Below are 16,142 nucleotides of genomic sequence, written 5' to 3' on the forward strand. Positions count from 1 at the left end.
ATTTTGTCTTGTCCCCATGGTAGCAATCGGACATACAGCAGTTCTCTTGGAGAAACATTTTTTTTTCCCCCCCTTGCCGAGTAGAGTACTGCACACGTGACAAGCAACCGTGATCATTCTCAGGTGAGAGTATTTGGCATGATTTGTTTATCAAAAGCATTATTAAAGAGCTAATAAGTGAAATAGCTACTGGGTAACCAGAAAAGCATTGATGAGCAAAAAACAGTGTTTTGTCATAAACGTCTGGGCCCTACTCTCACTTACACTCAGGTCCCTTTATACTGCTGCGGCAGTGTAAATGAGCCTTAAAATGGGAGTACATTAAAGTTAATTTAAAGGCCCTTCACATGGCTAGAGCAATATACAGTTGCCTTATGTGTGAGGGTCTGTCTTGACTTCAGAGAGAGCCTGGGCTCTTACCTGGGTATTCCTTCTAACCCCTCTCCTGTCCACACAGACAACCATCTTACCTGAAATGGGTGGTGCTTTCAACCCAGGCTACCTAGGGTTGTGGGTTAGAGCCCCGGTTCTGCTTTCATTTAGGCTGGTAACCCTCCCTCTTTCCAGTGAAGATGCAGGTTGAATCGCTCGAGTGCCGATAGTCCTCCAGTGCCCTCCCACAATTCACTTGGAAAGAGTTCATAATGTTGCAACATATGACAGCACAAAGAACCTTGGGATAGGCCCTCAGAAGTCCTAGTGACACACAGAGGGAGTGCAGTACCAATGAGTTCACACTAACTTGACTATGGCTTTGCAGTGTAACTGCTCACATCTGAGCTAGGCTGGTGTTGATTACCCACGCTAATTCTGCAGTAAATAAGATTCAGGCCCCTAGTTTTCAAGCAGGCAGCTGATTTATAAACTTGGTTACTCCTGGGGGAATTCTGCATCACTGTGCATGTGCAGAATTCATGTCCCCTGCAGATTTCTTTGCTTCCCGGCAGAAAAATGACTTTTGATGGGGAAGGAAAGGGAAGCCACAAAAACAGTGATGCACTCCTCCCCAGCAGCTCAGTCAGGTCGGTTCAAGCGCTTGAAGCAGCCAGTAGAGACATAAATCACTGCAGGGAGGGGCTGGGCAGTTGTGTGTGTGTGTGTGAGAGAGAGAGAGATTCTGTCCCTCTTGCTTGCTATTACAGCATATTTGGCTTGGAGGGGCAGGGCTTCGGGGTGTTTCTGAGGAGGTAGGTGTTGGGCAGGCTCTGTCCCCTCAGGCAGAGCAGAATGTAGCAGACTGCCTGCTTAGTGCATTGTTCCCATTGTCTTTGTGAATTCCCCTAGGAGAATAAAACAGGTGTAAATAGGCTCCTTTTCAGTGCCAGAGTGGTGTAAAGACAGTATGGCCTTATAAATGCTTATGGTGCTTTTGTGATTAGAACTGGTCTAAATTTTTGGACTGAAAAAATTTCCTATCAAAATGTGCTCCATGAACTGTTTGTTACCTTTCTGGAGATGGCCAATAGCCAATATAAATTGTTAATTTGATTCCCCAGCCTTCACTTGCTCTTCAGTTGCCTGTGATGTAACACTGAGCATATGGCTGCATAAATTTGTTGAGTAATAACTAGAAATAAAGGTCAACCTAGCTACATTACTGTTAGACAAAGTGGGTTTGGGGATTTCCTCCAGTGCTCCCCACTCCCATTCTCCATCTACTGTATTGTAGTTTAAATAAATTACCAAAGTAATTGAAACCAGTGTGATTATATTGCTTTATTTTGACAAATAAACTATGCAGAATTTTAAAATATTGTGCACAGAATTTTTAATTTTTTGGTGCAGAATTCCCCCAGCAGTAAAACCTGGTGAACAAGCTCTTTTGTCTATGTTGAATAATGTTTTGCTCCTCTACTATATGTTGTATTTAGGAGTGATCACAAAGTGAATGGTTTGAACTGTTGTGTTATAGTAACACCAGCCTACTGTTGCTGCTAGTTTTGTTCCTGGTTAAAAAGTTTGTGAATTTGAACATTTTATAGGATAGAAAAAAATGTTCTGATGTTTCTGGTTGGCTGTTTTTGTGTTTGCATTTCTTCAGTGACAAAAAATGACTTCACTTTTTCAGATTTGAATACGGGGATATTTAGTTTACGGAAATGACTTAATAGTGATATAAATAAGTTAAATCTCAGCTATTGGCAAGAGCTCTGCAACCCCATTCACACTGAATCTGAAAAATACATTCAATAAATTAGTTAGTTACAGTATGTAACATCTCTTTTTGACACACATGCTCTATTTGTTAATGTCACAAGATTCAGGATTTTTTCATATCTTTTGCTGGACTCTCAGTTAAAACCCCCACTTATTTACAAGTAGCGTTTTCAAAAATAATGATTTTGGGAACTCAAGTTCCATTGAATGTCAGTGAGATTTGTGATTGTGAATCATTTAGCCACCTTTGAATAATCTCACCCTGCATCATCGAAGTAGGTATAACATTACTATCAGAACTGGGCTCAGTTTTAAAAGTTGGATAACTTTTTCTGAATATATTTACATTTTAAATTTTGTTTACCAGCTCTATAACTTTTTCTGAATATATTTACATTTTAAATTTTGTTTACCAGCTCTATAAAGGGATTGCAAAACAGCAGACATATTACATGAAATTTTTTTGATTTTTTTCAACTGTTCCATGAAGGGGTTCAGGAAATATTTTTTGAACTTCAATTAAGATTAGTACTGATGTATCAATGCTTTCTGCAATATTCATATGCTGCGATATTTGCTTCCCTTTTACATTACATGGACCTGAATTATCTTGAGAACTTTGCCACCTACGGAATGATTGCTGCCAAAAGAAGGGATCTCTTGTGCATCTCTAAACAGTTGCTTATTTGTTGATTTATATCATTTGGCTTTTCACAGCCATGTCCAGTTTGTATGCAAGTATCTTGACTAGATGTGACAGTTTATCTATGTATGTCCAGTGTAGAAGAGTTGAAAATCAAGGTCGTAGATTACAAATAATAATGTAATATTCTTTAATTAAAAAAAAAGGAAATCTAGCATAATGTATTACAATGAAAAAGTGACAGTGAAAGTTACTTTGCCTGTCCCAGCCAATGCTGTACTGGCACTTCCAAGAACCAGCATCTGTTGAGGAATGAACAAGAAATTCTTGCTTCTGGCACTGATTGTTCAGTGATGTGATTGGTGGCATCAGTGCACAGGGCTGCTGAAACAAATTTATGTTAAGAATGTGGGATACAGGGCTTAATTTGTGCCATGGCTTGCCAGGGCTGAGCCCTGGCATCTCTAGGCTTGGCAGTTCATAGCCCTGGCACCTCTGGGCTTGCTGCATCAGTTATGAATGTAAAAAAATTGCATGAGCCCCAGCACCTCTTTCATTACAAATTAAGCACTCGTGGGATGGCAGAGCAGAATGGGAGAAAGGAACAGTTCGCCTATTACTTCTGTCTTTTAAAATCCTTCCTTGCCTGCTGTAAAATCCGACTGGCCTCCTTATGTAGTGGAGTGGCTTCAATAATAAATAAATAAATACATTTTTTAAAAGGTAGTGCCCCAGAGGATCTCTGTCTGAATTTAGCAGCTGGGGAGCCGCCATTCCACCATTATCATCATGTCAGTGCAATCACTGGGAATTGCTGCTGAGGATTTAGAGAGGCTTGGGGATAATTCAGCCAGCCAGGAAGAAGAAAAAAATCCCATAAACAGATTGTTAAAACTACTGGCAGAAGACAAACAATGCGAAAAAGGAACATTGTCTGTGGAAGAGAAAGTGCTTTAATCTCTGAATACATTAATATATTTTAGGTTTTAAGGCCAGAAGGGAACATTATGATTATCTAGTCTGACTTCATGCATAATGCCAGCCATAACGTTTCCCTCAGTAATTCCTGCATCAACCCTGTAGATTTTTATTTCCACCTGCAGGGCTTCCCTGGAATTTGAACCCAGAACTTGTACTTACCAACACAAGCAAGAATTACATCCCAAGGCTGTCAGCGGCTGACGAGGTAGTGTAAAGTTTCAGAAAGGTCAGTTGCTTAAATATATTTCACAAAGTTGTAAACTCATTGAAATATAACTGTTCTGCTACAGACATCTGTCCCCGAGAAAAGTCCAAACTTCTTCCAGTAGTTCCATTCCTCACACTGGTGAACAAAATGTTTACAGCAAGTAATATATACAGTCAACCTCCTGCCATACCCCTATCATTCCGTTAGTTGTATGATAAGTTGATAGTATAATGCTATCCATTTCAGCAAGAATGAAAGGCATAGTTCAAATTTGCTCTGCCTTGGTGCCATAATGTGGGATTAGTGAACAAATATTGGCAAATGTCTCAATCTCTTTCCGCAGAAAGGTGTACAGTATACATTGCTTTTTTTGTACAACGACTCATCACTCTTATCAAACCATTCCATGCAATAACATTCTTGGAAGCATTCACAGTTATAGTGGTGCAGTGGGAGAGACTTGTACTCTGAAACAGTTGGCAGTGGCTGCATAGCAAGGTACAAAATCTGGTTGTGGCATGGTCTGTTATAGAGTATGGGTATATATGGCAAAGGAATATATTAATAATGCGCAAGTTGTACAATGATCTTATGTATGTGTCTACCCCAGGGACAGAATAAGGCACAAAGCTGATTTCTTTCTTGGATATCAAGAATGAAATTCTGGCTCAATTGACGTCAGTGGGAGCTGTGGCCTTGACATGGATGGAGCCAGGATTTCACTTCAAATATGTATATTATATAACTAAAACTTGATTTAAAAAAAAGACCCAAATCAGTCAGTTGAGGATGAGAGAGATTCATGAGAGATGTGAAAGGATGAGCATAAAAAGAAAATAGACAAGAATATTTTACATCAGGGTGATAGTGGGTGCAAAGTGAATTCTGCTGTTTTGAAGGCATTTCACTTGGGCATGTGGACATTAATAGATTCCTTCCTCTTGCAGGACTTACTCGGGAATTAGTTAGATTAAAATAAAAGGTCTGTGTACTGTGGGCAGTATTTTTGTATTACAAGTATAGTGGTTAGAAGTGTTGGTAGAAGTACATTTTTCCATCAGTGCTGAAAATAACAGCATTTATGTGTTGACTTTATAGTGAACAATATGGCTAGGTTTTTTTAACCTTCAGAGCTTTTAGAAACTTCTTCAAGAATCATATTTTTCTCATTTCCCTGAAAATTTCCCCCCTTGAAAGCGGCTTAGCTTAAGGGGTAAAAACTGTAGTTAAATGTGACCGTATATTTCAGTGTTACATGAGTCCAAATGAGCCCTTAAATTTGACATTTCTCTGTGTGAAGTATGTTTGGAAATGAACTTTTGACATTGAGAAATCCAAAGTCCTGGTACTAATGGGTTAACAAATGACAGCTATCTGTATGAGCCCAAGGTGAGGAGAAATTGGGTGGGTGAATGGCATTGTTGTTTTCTGGTGCTTTTAAATCTAAAATGAGATGAACAGATTTTTCTAACCATTGCAAAATCTGGAGTCCTCATGTGAGTTCTGTGTTTAATAACACTTGCTCTAGAAAACCTGTATATGTACCAAAGCTGGCTTGTATTGAAATGTAAACTAGGAAGCCAGCCTGGTTTGAAAGCTCAACAAACAAATAGATCTTGCTCTACTTAGGAGTGTGGTTTCATGTTGGCACTTCAGGGTTGCTTGAGGATTCCTGCAAATTCCTTACTTCTTCATGTGAAATGGCTTGTTCCATCCAGCTTAAGACAAAGAGAGAGGCCAGACTGGCAAAATATATGCATAGTATAGCTTGGTGCTGAATGAATAAAGGAATTGCATGAAATAGCTTACGTCTTTTACTATCTTCCTTGGTGCCTGTCTTCCAGAGTTATGGGGAGCATTCAGATTATGTTCTTTCATATTGACAAAAAGATGCTGCAGAAAATTCTACTGATTACACAGGATGCCAGAGCTGTGGGGCTAATGATGATGTGTAGCCTCCAGTGAAGCAAAGCTTACAGAATTCCAGAACCCCTAGAGTGTATATCTATCATGGTTTTAGTTTGAATTCTGCATACACAGTGATCAGTCTGTTCCCCCCTTTGCTCCTCCATCCACAGTGTTTCATCAATCAATCAGTATGATCTTTCACACACTGGGTGAATAAAAAGCTGTGATAGAAGCACATAAATCGTGGTAAAGGACATTCAGTAGCCGAAAGGCTGCAAGGCAGTGGTTGCAGTGGTGGAAGGTGGCTGCAATGTTCCATTTAAAAATGGGTCAGCAGTGCCTAAAAAGTTTCCAGCACTGGTCCTTGGAAGAAATGTGACGTGGGGATGTGCAATTTGCATCACAGTGCATGTTGGATCTGAGAGTTCTTTCCCCAAAGCTCTAACCCCAAATCAGTCATATGGTTACTGAGCCTTGCACAGAAGTCTGGCTCTCATTGACTTTAATGAATGTTGCAAGGCTAAATTCACAGGCACTGCTCTGTGGGTAAGGGTAACTGTAGAACTTGCATATGCTGAGGCTGGAGATAATACATTCCCTGCTTCAGTACAGAAGTAGCTTTGCTATAAAAAAAAAATGTTCACATCAGCAAAATTTTCACTCTGCTAAATCCTTGATGAGTAATTTCTGCATCTGAGTCCTTGCAATAAGGCATGGAATTGTTCCTAAACAGCAAATAGAATAAAAAATAAATTGATGGTGTTAATGCCTCCTCCTTAGCTCTCACCTCTGTTTGACCATTGCCAGCCTGTTAATTTTTTACTGTCTAAAAAACATTGGTCTAGTCTGTATGTTGGCTGTGATGTATGTGTGTACGCATCCGATGAAGAGAGCTGTAGCTCACGAAAGCTTATGCTCTAATAAATTTGTTAGTCTCTAAGGTGCCACAAGTACTCCTTTTCTTTTTACGGTTACAGACTAACACATCTGCTCCTCTGAAATTTTGTTAGGCAACTCTAGTGCCAATTTTGGTACCAGTTAAAACGAATTTGGGAAATGGAGCAGAAGCTTGGCCAACAGTTGTTTCCTGCATTCAAGCTTACTGTTTCTCTGTTGCCCTGTAGGGGAAGGGAGAGCATAAAATAAAATAAATGCAACCACTTGATGAGGCCTATTTGAAGCTGGCTGTTCCTTTGCAATTTGGCGTGTATGAAAATTCCTGGAGCTCGATGAAAGCCGGTGGCTGAAGTGTGGTAGAAGGGGATAGACGTCAGCGGTCTGGGGACAACTGGATCAAATTATTCATGTCTTTTTCCTGGTGCAAGGCTTGGATGGCAGTTGCTCCCTTTGTTTTGTCTTCAAAGGATGATTTAGAATAAAAGATCTATATGCCATGGCAACTTGTAATGTAATGAGAAGAGCAATACTTATACAGTTCAGCATGTATTAAATGAAGTCTGGAGAGATTTTCTAGATTGAAAAAAATAAGACCTATAAACTGGGTGACTTGGAGCGTTTCAGTATATGCTGCTGTTAGATGTTTGGCTGCGTGTATGTGTTCTTTCAGCTTGCTGTCTCAGCTCTGCGTAGACAGCTGGTATGGCAGACCTTGAGCAAACTGCCCAATGACCACAAGATCTGTTAAGGTACGAAGGCACCTGGCCAGGTTTATTGTTGATGAGGCACAGTCCTATTATCCCGCAGGCTCTACAGGACCACTAATACATGTATGCCTGTTACAATGGACCGGCACAGTGAATGGTGGGATTTTCTGTTCCCTACCCAAGGCCAGACAAAGACACTCCTTCTGAGATGCCTCTTTATACCCCAGTACAAACAAGTTATGTACTGCCCCTCTGACGTAGGTAGGTGCCACTCTCTGATGAGGTTAGTTACTGCTCACTCGGATGTAGCTAACCACCACCCTTTACCTTATACCTGTTGGTTCAATCAAAACATCATGCTGTGATCCTGACCTTATCTTTAAGATGGGTCGGTGTGTTCCTGTTACCTTTTGCAGACTGTGTTGGTATGAAGGTGTTCTGGTACCACCCTTCTGGAACATGAGTGCATGCATGGCCTGTGCCTAGCACTTCTTAGGAATGTGAGTTTCTGCAATACCAGCTCTGTTCTTACCAGGTTCTGTGAGCAGGCCCTGCCTAGCTCACAGCCTGACTTTGCTTTATATTAGCAAAGCTTTAAGCACTTCTTTAGCCCAGGCCTCTAATACAAGGGCTTATGTTTCAGGCCTTCCTACTACATATGCCATAGTCTCATTGTACTCAAACATGTTTTTCTCTATTTATAATGGATCTAAGCATTACTTTTTTTTCCTGAATAAAATCACCCTTGTCTGACAGTTCATTGTCACTGCGGCCATCTATAGAACTGTCGCTTCATACAGTAACTTTGGTTTTCCATATTATTGTGACTGTCAGCCATGTAGCTATAGTGCAGGTGCCTTTCAGTGCATTAGTGATTGATAGTGCCTAGGGTCATGTTTTCAAAGGCAGGCAAAGTGTACATATAGGCAACCATCCATATTTGTTATACCTAAATACTTACATGTGCAAACTGGGTGACTGCACCCAAATATCTGGTAGCAGATGCATGAGATTGACCTCAGCTGAGAAGCATGACATTGTCAGAGGAAAGGAGCTCTGGATGGACACTTGTGACAATAGGAGTATTGGTGGTTTAAACATTTAACTGGAGATAACATGAAATGATACAGATAGCCGTATAATTACCACGGTTTCTCGTGGTCGCCATGCAGTTTATGTAAAATATCATGCAGCATTTTTCAGTAAATATGGGACGTAGCTAATTTATTGCATTTTCACATCTCAGTCACTCCAGGGAAAAATGAGATGGTGATGCAATCGTAATTCAAATAAATAACTGAGGGGACTGGTACAGCACCAAGTCTTTTCGTGAGAAATATCTTCTGATGACAGCGTTGATGGAAGTGCTACAGCCATCAAACACTTTATCAGCTATGAAAAGTATACTATATATGGTTATTGCTGTATATAGGGAGCATTTCTATCCCTTCTGTTATTCTTCATTGCTTATTTTTGTCCCCCATTTCATACCGCCTCTTTAGCACTTGAACCTTAAAGTTCAATCTGTTGTGCTGTTACATATTTTTCAAAGGGTGTTGGCACAAAAAAAACTGATACTGAAGCACGGCAGTAGGAATTGCTATAAGAACAGCTATAATGGGACAGAGCAACGACACATCTAGCTCATTATCCTGTCTTCCAGCTGAAGCATCTGGCACTGGCCCTTGTTGGATGACAGGATACTGGGCTAGATGGACCATTGGTCTGACCCAGTATGGTCATTCTTATGGATTCCTGGATCCTCTTAACAATTACTTGTATATCAGTGGCTTTCAACCTGTGGTTGATGAAGGTGACTGCAAAGATATAAGATACTTAGACTTTTGTAAGGTGTTTGACTTGTACTCCATGACATTCTGGTTAAAAATCAAATTAAATCTGATTAAAAATAAAATTATATAATATCAGTACAGTTTAAATGGATTAAGAACTAGCTAACTGATAGACCTCAAAAAATAGTTAATAGGGAATTATCATCAAATGGGGATATTTTTAGGGGGTTCCACAGGGATCACTGCTAGACCTTGACACTATTCAACATGTTGAGCAACGGTCTGGAAGTAAACAGAAAACCATTGCTGATAATGACACAACGTATGGAAGAGAGGTAACTAATGGTGGGGACAGGTCACTGATGTAGAACAATCTGGACCATTCGGTAATCTGGGCCCATTCAAACAAAATACATTGACACAAATGCAAAGTTACATCTAGGAATAGGGAATGGAGGCCACACCTGCAGAATGGGAGACTGTACCTGGACAGCTGCAACTCTGAAAAGGATCTAGGGATCATAGAAGACAAGCAGCTCAACATGAGCTCCCAGTGCGATGCTGTAGTGAAAAGGGCTAATGTGATTTTTGGATGTATAGGTGGGAGCAGTGATGAGTAGGGAGGTGATTTTATTTCTGTATATAGCCTGGGTGAGACTGATGCTGGATACTACTTACTGTTCTGGAGTCCACATTTTAAAAGGAATGTTGAAAAATTGGAGAGGGTGAGGAAAAGAGCTACAAAAATGCTTAGAGGGCTAGAGAATATGCCTTACAATGAGAGACTTAAAGAGCTTAAACTGTTTGTAATCTTGCCTTAGACTTTAGTTCCTCCTGTGCCACTGACACATCAGGGAGTCCGGTCCCGCCACTGATTATGATCATTTGTGAGTTGTGATAATTCTTCCCAGGTGATGCCAGTGCATTCAGCATCCTCTGTCACTGTCTTCTGCAAGTTCTTCCTTGTCCTTTCTTGCTTTCTCTTTCTTCCCTTGGGTGCCACTTATCAAAACAAAGATTGAGAGGTGACTTGATTTGTATGTAAATATCTTCTGGGGGAGAAAATGCTGGATATTAAAGGACTTTTTAATCTAGCAGAAAAAGGCAAAACACGAACCAATGACTGGAAGCCGAAGCCAGACAAATTCAAATTCGGATGTCACGGTGTCTGCAAATGGGTCAGAGCTGAAAGTGTCAATCTCAGGTCACAGAGAAAAGGAGTACTTGTGGCACCTTAGAGACTAACAAATTTATTTGAGCATAAGCTTTTGTGAGCTACAGCTCACTTCGTCGGATGCATCTCAGGTCAGACTCAGAAAACAGGGCAGACACTCCAAACTGGTGGTATACTCTAGAATTAGATTTAACCAAACCAGCAACAAATGTGTGCACCTGGATCACTATACTAACTTACTGTGGAGCCACAACCAGTACCCATAGACACTCCTGCCTATATTAAACAAACTGGACATAATGATGAACAGTTATTAAAACCAAAAATCATCACACTGGTTACTCCCAGCCCCAAAGGCCAGTCACTTACCGTAGGTCAGGGTATTCTTCAAATCTCACCGAAGACAACGCTGAAGCCAATTTCTGTAGTAAATTAAACTAAAGATTTATTAGCTAAGAAGAGAAATGAGAGTTATTGAGAGGTTAAAGCAGGTAAGTACAGGTGAATTAAAGTTTGTATGTCCAATATGATAGCAGAGGTGTAGTAATTTGCTGGTTTCCAATAGTTTCTCTGGGTTACCTAGAATGGCTCTAGGGATCTCGGGATAGTCAGAACTCCAGCCTGTCAGAAGTCATCAGTCCAGAGATGAAAGATATTCCCTTTAAACCAGAATTTATAGATCTTGCTCACAGCAAACAAGCTGACGGGTGTCTCCACCCAGGTGGGTTTTGATGAGTAGCAGCTGCTGATTGGGCTGTGAATGTCCATTTTGGAACACGAAATGACCCTTGCTTCAAAGTTAACATTCTACTTCCTGTGCATACACAAGTAATCCAGTTACAGTGATCTAAATAATGGAATTGCCAGCCATTCATTACAATAGGAATAGATAAGTGAAAAAATGACAGCTAACATTCATTAGTTTTCAGGAAGTTTACGCGTCAAGCAGATTCTCACTGTAATGCTAACAGAAACCTCTGTTCTAGGGTTAATTAAGCAAAGGGTATACATACATAATGCAAATTAACAGATTACAGATTTGTGAAGACAATAGCACTAACATTTATTTGTACTATTCTAACAGACAAGTGAATTGGCTTGATCCCATTAGAGCGTCTCTTGGCACCGACAAAGTGGGTATTCACCCACAAAAGCTTATGCTCCAATACGTCTGTTAGTCTATAAGGTGCCACAGGACTCTTTGCCACTTTTACAGATCCAGACTAACATGACTACCCCTCTGATTCTTGGCATTCTTTTGATTCCTGTCAGCACAAGTGAATGGGCCTATGTCTACTTGTCTACTTAACATCTCTTTGATGCCCAAACACAAGTGAACTGGTACGCTTAACACTTCTTTGAGGTTTGGACCTGAGCTAGCCAGCTGCCAGTGTCATATAGGAATTAGGCACAATTTTTTAATTAACCACTGGAACAAACTACGAAGGAAAGTGGTAGATTCTTCATCTCTGGATGTTTGCAAATTGTGATTGGATGCCTTTTTGAAAGATATGCTTAGCCAGATACAAGCTATTGGGCTCTGTACAGGAGGTAATTGGGTCAAAGTTAGTGAACTGTGTTACGTAGGATGTCAGACTACATGATCTAATGCAGAGGTTCTCAAACTGTGGTCCGCGGATAGTTCCCTGTAAGGTGCACGCCTGGGCAGCCACCCACCTAATGATTGGAACCACGCCTCAAATAATTAGGTGCCTGGACCCTGGAAAAGACGCACATGTAAGGTGAGGCGGTGGCCTTGGAGGGAAGAGGGAGTAGGTGGGAGGGGGCAGTGGGGTGAGAAGAGGGGGAATTTGGGGTGTGCAGGGCTGCGGCCGCCAGAGAAATAGGTGACTTTCCCCAGCTCCAGAGCTGCGACTGCCGGGGAGAGATGGCCCTCCTTCCCAGCCTCAGCTCTGTGGCGGCTGTGGCGGGGGAGAGAGACCCCCCTTCTTCCCAGCCTCAGCTAGGGGGCTGCCACAGCAGGGGAGAGGGGGCACATCCATCGCATTAGAAAGGTAAGACTACTGATATGAAAATATGAGTTGTGTGCTTTTCTTTGTAGAACAAAATAATGTTTATTATTAAGGTTTTTTTTATATAGCACTTTTATCCAAAGCGCTTTACAATAGTTAGCTAATGGTACAAACAACATTTGGAAAGATCATTTAAGTGGTCCACCAAGACCCTCAGCAATTTTCAAGTGGTCTGCGAGAAAAAAGGTTTGAGAACCACTGATCTAATAGTCTGTTCTAGTCTCTTCTGGCCTTAAAGTCTATGACTTGATGAACGTGTAACAGTGGTAGATGCTATACAACTGCATTTGCAGTCTTTGCGTTTTTGGAATGACGGTTTGTTTAAGTTTACATATGCTGTGCTCTCAGTTTTAGGCACTATTAAGCACTTAACAGGATGAAGGGCTGGATTCATGTAAGATGTACAGGGAAATGACTTCAAATTCTGTGGCTGGATCTTAATAAGAGCTGAATATTTTGACTTTTACTTTGATATGCATAAAAGCAAATGTTAAGAATAATCTAGCCTCGTGTGAGGGCGTTATAAAAATAAGATCATAGTTGCTGAGGTCAGGAAGGAAGTTTCAGTGCCACCATGTTCAACTTTTCACAGTAACTCATGTGCATTATACCTTTTCATCCACTTTTCTGTGAAGGTACTGGCCACTCTGCAAGTAGGACATTTTGCTTGGTGGACCATTGATCTGATCCAGTACAACAATTCCTGGGTTGTGATGATTTTTGAGTTGTATTTAATGCTTTCTTGATTTTTTTCTTTTCCGAATATTAACTATTCGAGCCAGTGGCAATTTTTCATTTCTGACATTTATGAGAAACTAGAACAGCATGTAAATATCACAAAATTCTTATGTATGAAGTACTTTCGCGTGTGTGTGGTGGGGGGAGGAGATAAATACACTGGAAACCCTATTACTGGCGTTCATGGATGTCCAAAGTTAATACTAAGCATACTTGCAAAGGCTATTTAATTTTGTAGCCTTGGACAATATTTGAGTGTTGTGATTTATTCTTGGTAGGCTGCATTTATCAAGCAAAATAGGGAGCCTGATGTTCAGATTGTAATTAATATTTTTGTACAGCCCCGAGCACAGCAGGGTGCTGAACCTGGTACCTGTCTCTGGGGTCTACTGCAATACAAATAATAAATGTCAGTGTTATTCTTGACGTATCCAATTTCTATAACGCAGGAATTATTGTTGCAATATGTTGTGATGAGACCAAAGGAAATACTGATTGGCACCCAGCTGAATTGGAAGCGTGCACTTGTCCCTTCCCTTTGGAAAATGAGGTCAGTCTGGTGACTGTATAATATGGTGGTTTAGTGCTTCATATTTATTTTAGGAGAGTGGGATAAATCATTAGTTGACTACAGTTGTGTCTGAGCGTTGAATTGATGTTGTTGATCATATGCATCATGTTTTGCGGGGAGGGATTTTTTGGTCTATTTGTGAAAATTCAATAAAATATTAATGTTCAAAATGGGCTGGGGAGCCAATGTTTAAAATAATAAATTATGATAATTAACATCTCCAGTAGCAAAAAGGAAAGAAACGGGAGCGAGGGAGGGTAAATAGATTTTAATTCTGGTATGTTTAATTTCCACCTCAGACCTTTCTGCATTATATAGGTAACTGTCTCTTTATGGTAAGTAATAAGAAATCTGATAAGTTAATTTCCAAGTAAATTGAGTATATTCCTTTAAATTCTAGTAGAGGGCTGTGAGGCAAAGCAAAAATCGGCTTGTGCATCTCTAGTTAAATCTATGAGCTGTCTGTTGTCCAAAAGATGCATGGTAAGTGAGTTACATAAATACAAGGCGTTTCATTGGGAATAGGGAATTGTCACTTCAACAGTATCTTGGAACAGTATGGCAATGTGATTGAACTATGTTGCTCGTGTTGACTTATGTTCTGATGCTCATATGTCACTCTTACTAAACTTTGTAACTAGAAATAGTAACAAAAACAACAGCATGGCACAAAATTTCTCCTAGTGTTACATACTGACAGCAATTTCTGCTGATGGAACTGCAGGAGGACTACAGCAGCTGAAGTCCAAGGTCTCAGAGTAGCTGAAAGAGCCTTCATATTCATTAAAACTATTTTAGAACAGCTTTTTATTTGTGAGTGAATAGAATATATCTCCACATAAAATTAAATTATAATTTGTGCTTTGATTAACATAGTAATGAAATACATTTTCCTTTTTCTTTACCTGTCTTGTACTGTGCAGAGTTATAAAAGACAAAACAATTGTCCCTCCCACTTTCTCTTTGGTTATCTTCACCTTAATTGCACCACATTGCATTTCTGTTTGTTCTGATTTGTTTCTGGAGTCCAGAAAGATTTAATCAGAATGTGCCCACTTTGATCTCTCTCTCATAAAATATGAAGTGCAAATTCTTCTGCTGCATTTGGGGCTGAGGAGGAGACCTAAGCAGAAGAGGTGGTGTGCTTCTGCTGTGCAAGGGGATGGGCAAGCTTTCGTTGGATGTTCTGCAAAGTGCTTTGGGAATGGCACAGAGCTCAGCATTCCAGGGGTGGAGGTGAGGGTGATGGTTCTGCTGATATGTGCATCATCTCATCTTGTCCCCCCTCACCCACCCCCCGCACAAATGGTGGCGCCCTGGACATTTGCGGGCCCTGAAAGTGGTAGCAGAGAGGTGGCTTTTAATCTGCTTGTAGATATCAGCAATATTTGCCCCATGTCTACAGCAATTGGAGGTCAGCATCATAACTCAGGCTGTTAAGATAGTGAATTGTTTGTTTTTCCCCTGTAGGCTGTCTCAGTTACTTGAGACTGGAATTTATATTATTGTACAAAACATAGTGTCTTCTGAAGATAAATTCATTTGTTAGACTGCTAATGTGTTTGTTTCCTAAAGAACAGACATTGCCTCAACGTTAATTCACCTCATTCAAAGTCAAGAACCACCACAAAAAAGTGCACAAAAGAAAGATAGGTTTAGTACTGGGCTGACCTGACACTTTGCTCATAAATGAATAGGTTTCTAGAATTAGGTAAATTATTTTACCTTGTAAGAACAGTTAATCATTTCTGAACACCACCACTGATGTGCCGGAAGGGGGTATTCAGTGCTCCTGAAATGGGGACAAAAAAGTTTCGTTTCTTCACAAACTAAATTGCAGTCCCTAGGGGAAGGAAAGTAATCTTTAAGGTATTATTGGTTCTGAAGCAGGTGTTCAATCCTTGGGGATGTGTGTTTTCCTGGGTCTAATGTTGAACAGACTTTTCCTAGCAATGGAGTTTTTGTTGTTGTTTTTTTAAACACTTAAGGTCGTCTTTTGTAAATTACAAAAATTGGTATAAAAGTTGCTTTTTAAGTCGAATGCGGTTTTTGAGCTCCAAGGGCTGACAGCTGTTCTAGTTTTGCTTGGGGACATTTTCACAATGTGGATTAATCAATGTTATGAACTGCGTCCATGGGGTTTTGGGAATGTAATTGGTTTCAGATGACACTTTGCTAGTCAATCTGTGAAACAGCCGAATGTTGACACAGCTGAACAATTCCAGCTGTTTCCACTCGCCCTTCTTCCCTCCCTGGACGCTACATCCTTTTTCCTCTCTCTCATCTCCCTTTTCTCATTGTGACTTTGCTAAACAAATTTATCTTCTTTTCT

At 40.4% G+C, this 16,142-nt stretch overlaps 1 protein-coding gene and 1 long non-coding RNA gene across 3 annotated transcripts in view; both read left to right on the forward strand.

The window, feature by feature from the left end:
• The window catches only part of RORA (RAR related orphan receptor A), a 539,784-nt gene that overhangs the window by 111,104 nt on the left and 412,538 nt on the right, over nt 1-16,142 (forward strand). The gene's annotated exons all lie outside the window — the stretch shown is intronic.
• On the forward strand, nt 22-7,152 carry LOC122462188. Its single transcript, XR_006284596.1, has 3 exons — nt 22-123; nt 3,904-4,007; nt 7,022-7,152. It is a non-coding gene; the product is annotated as an uncharacterized LOC122462188 (long non-coding RNA).

The sequence above is a fragment of the Chelonia mydas genome, chromosome 10 (assembly GCF_015237465.2).
Source record: "Chelonia mydas isolate rCheMyd1 chromosome 10, rCheMyd1.pri.v2, whole genome shotgun sequence".
NCBI classification, from domain to species: Eukaryota; Metazoa; Chordata; order Testudines; family Cheloniidae; genus Chelonia; species Chelonia mydas.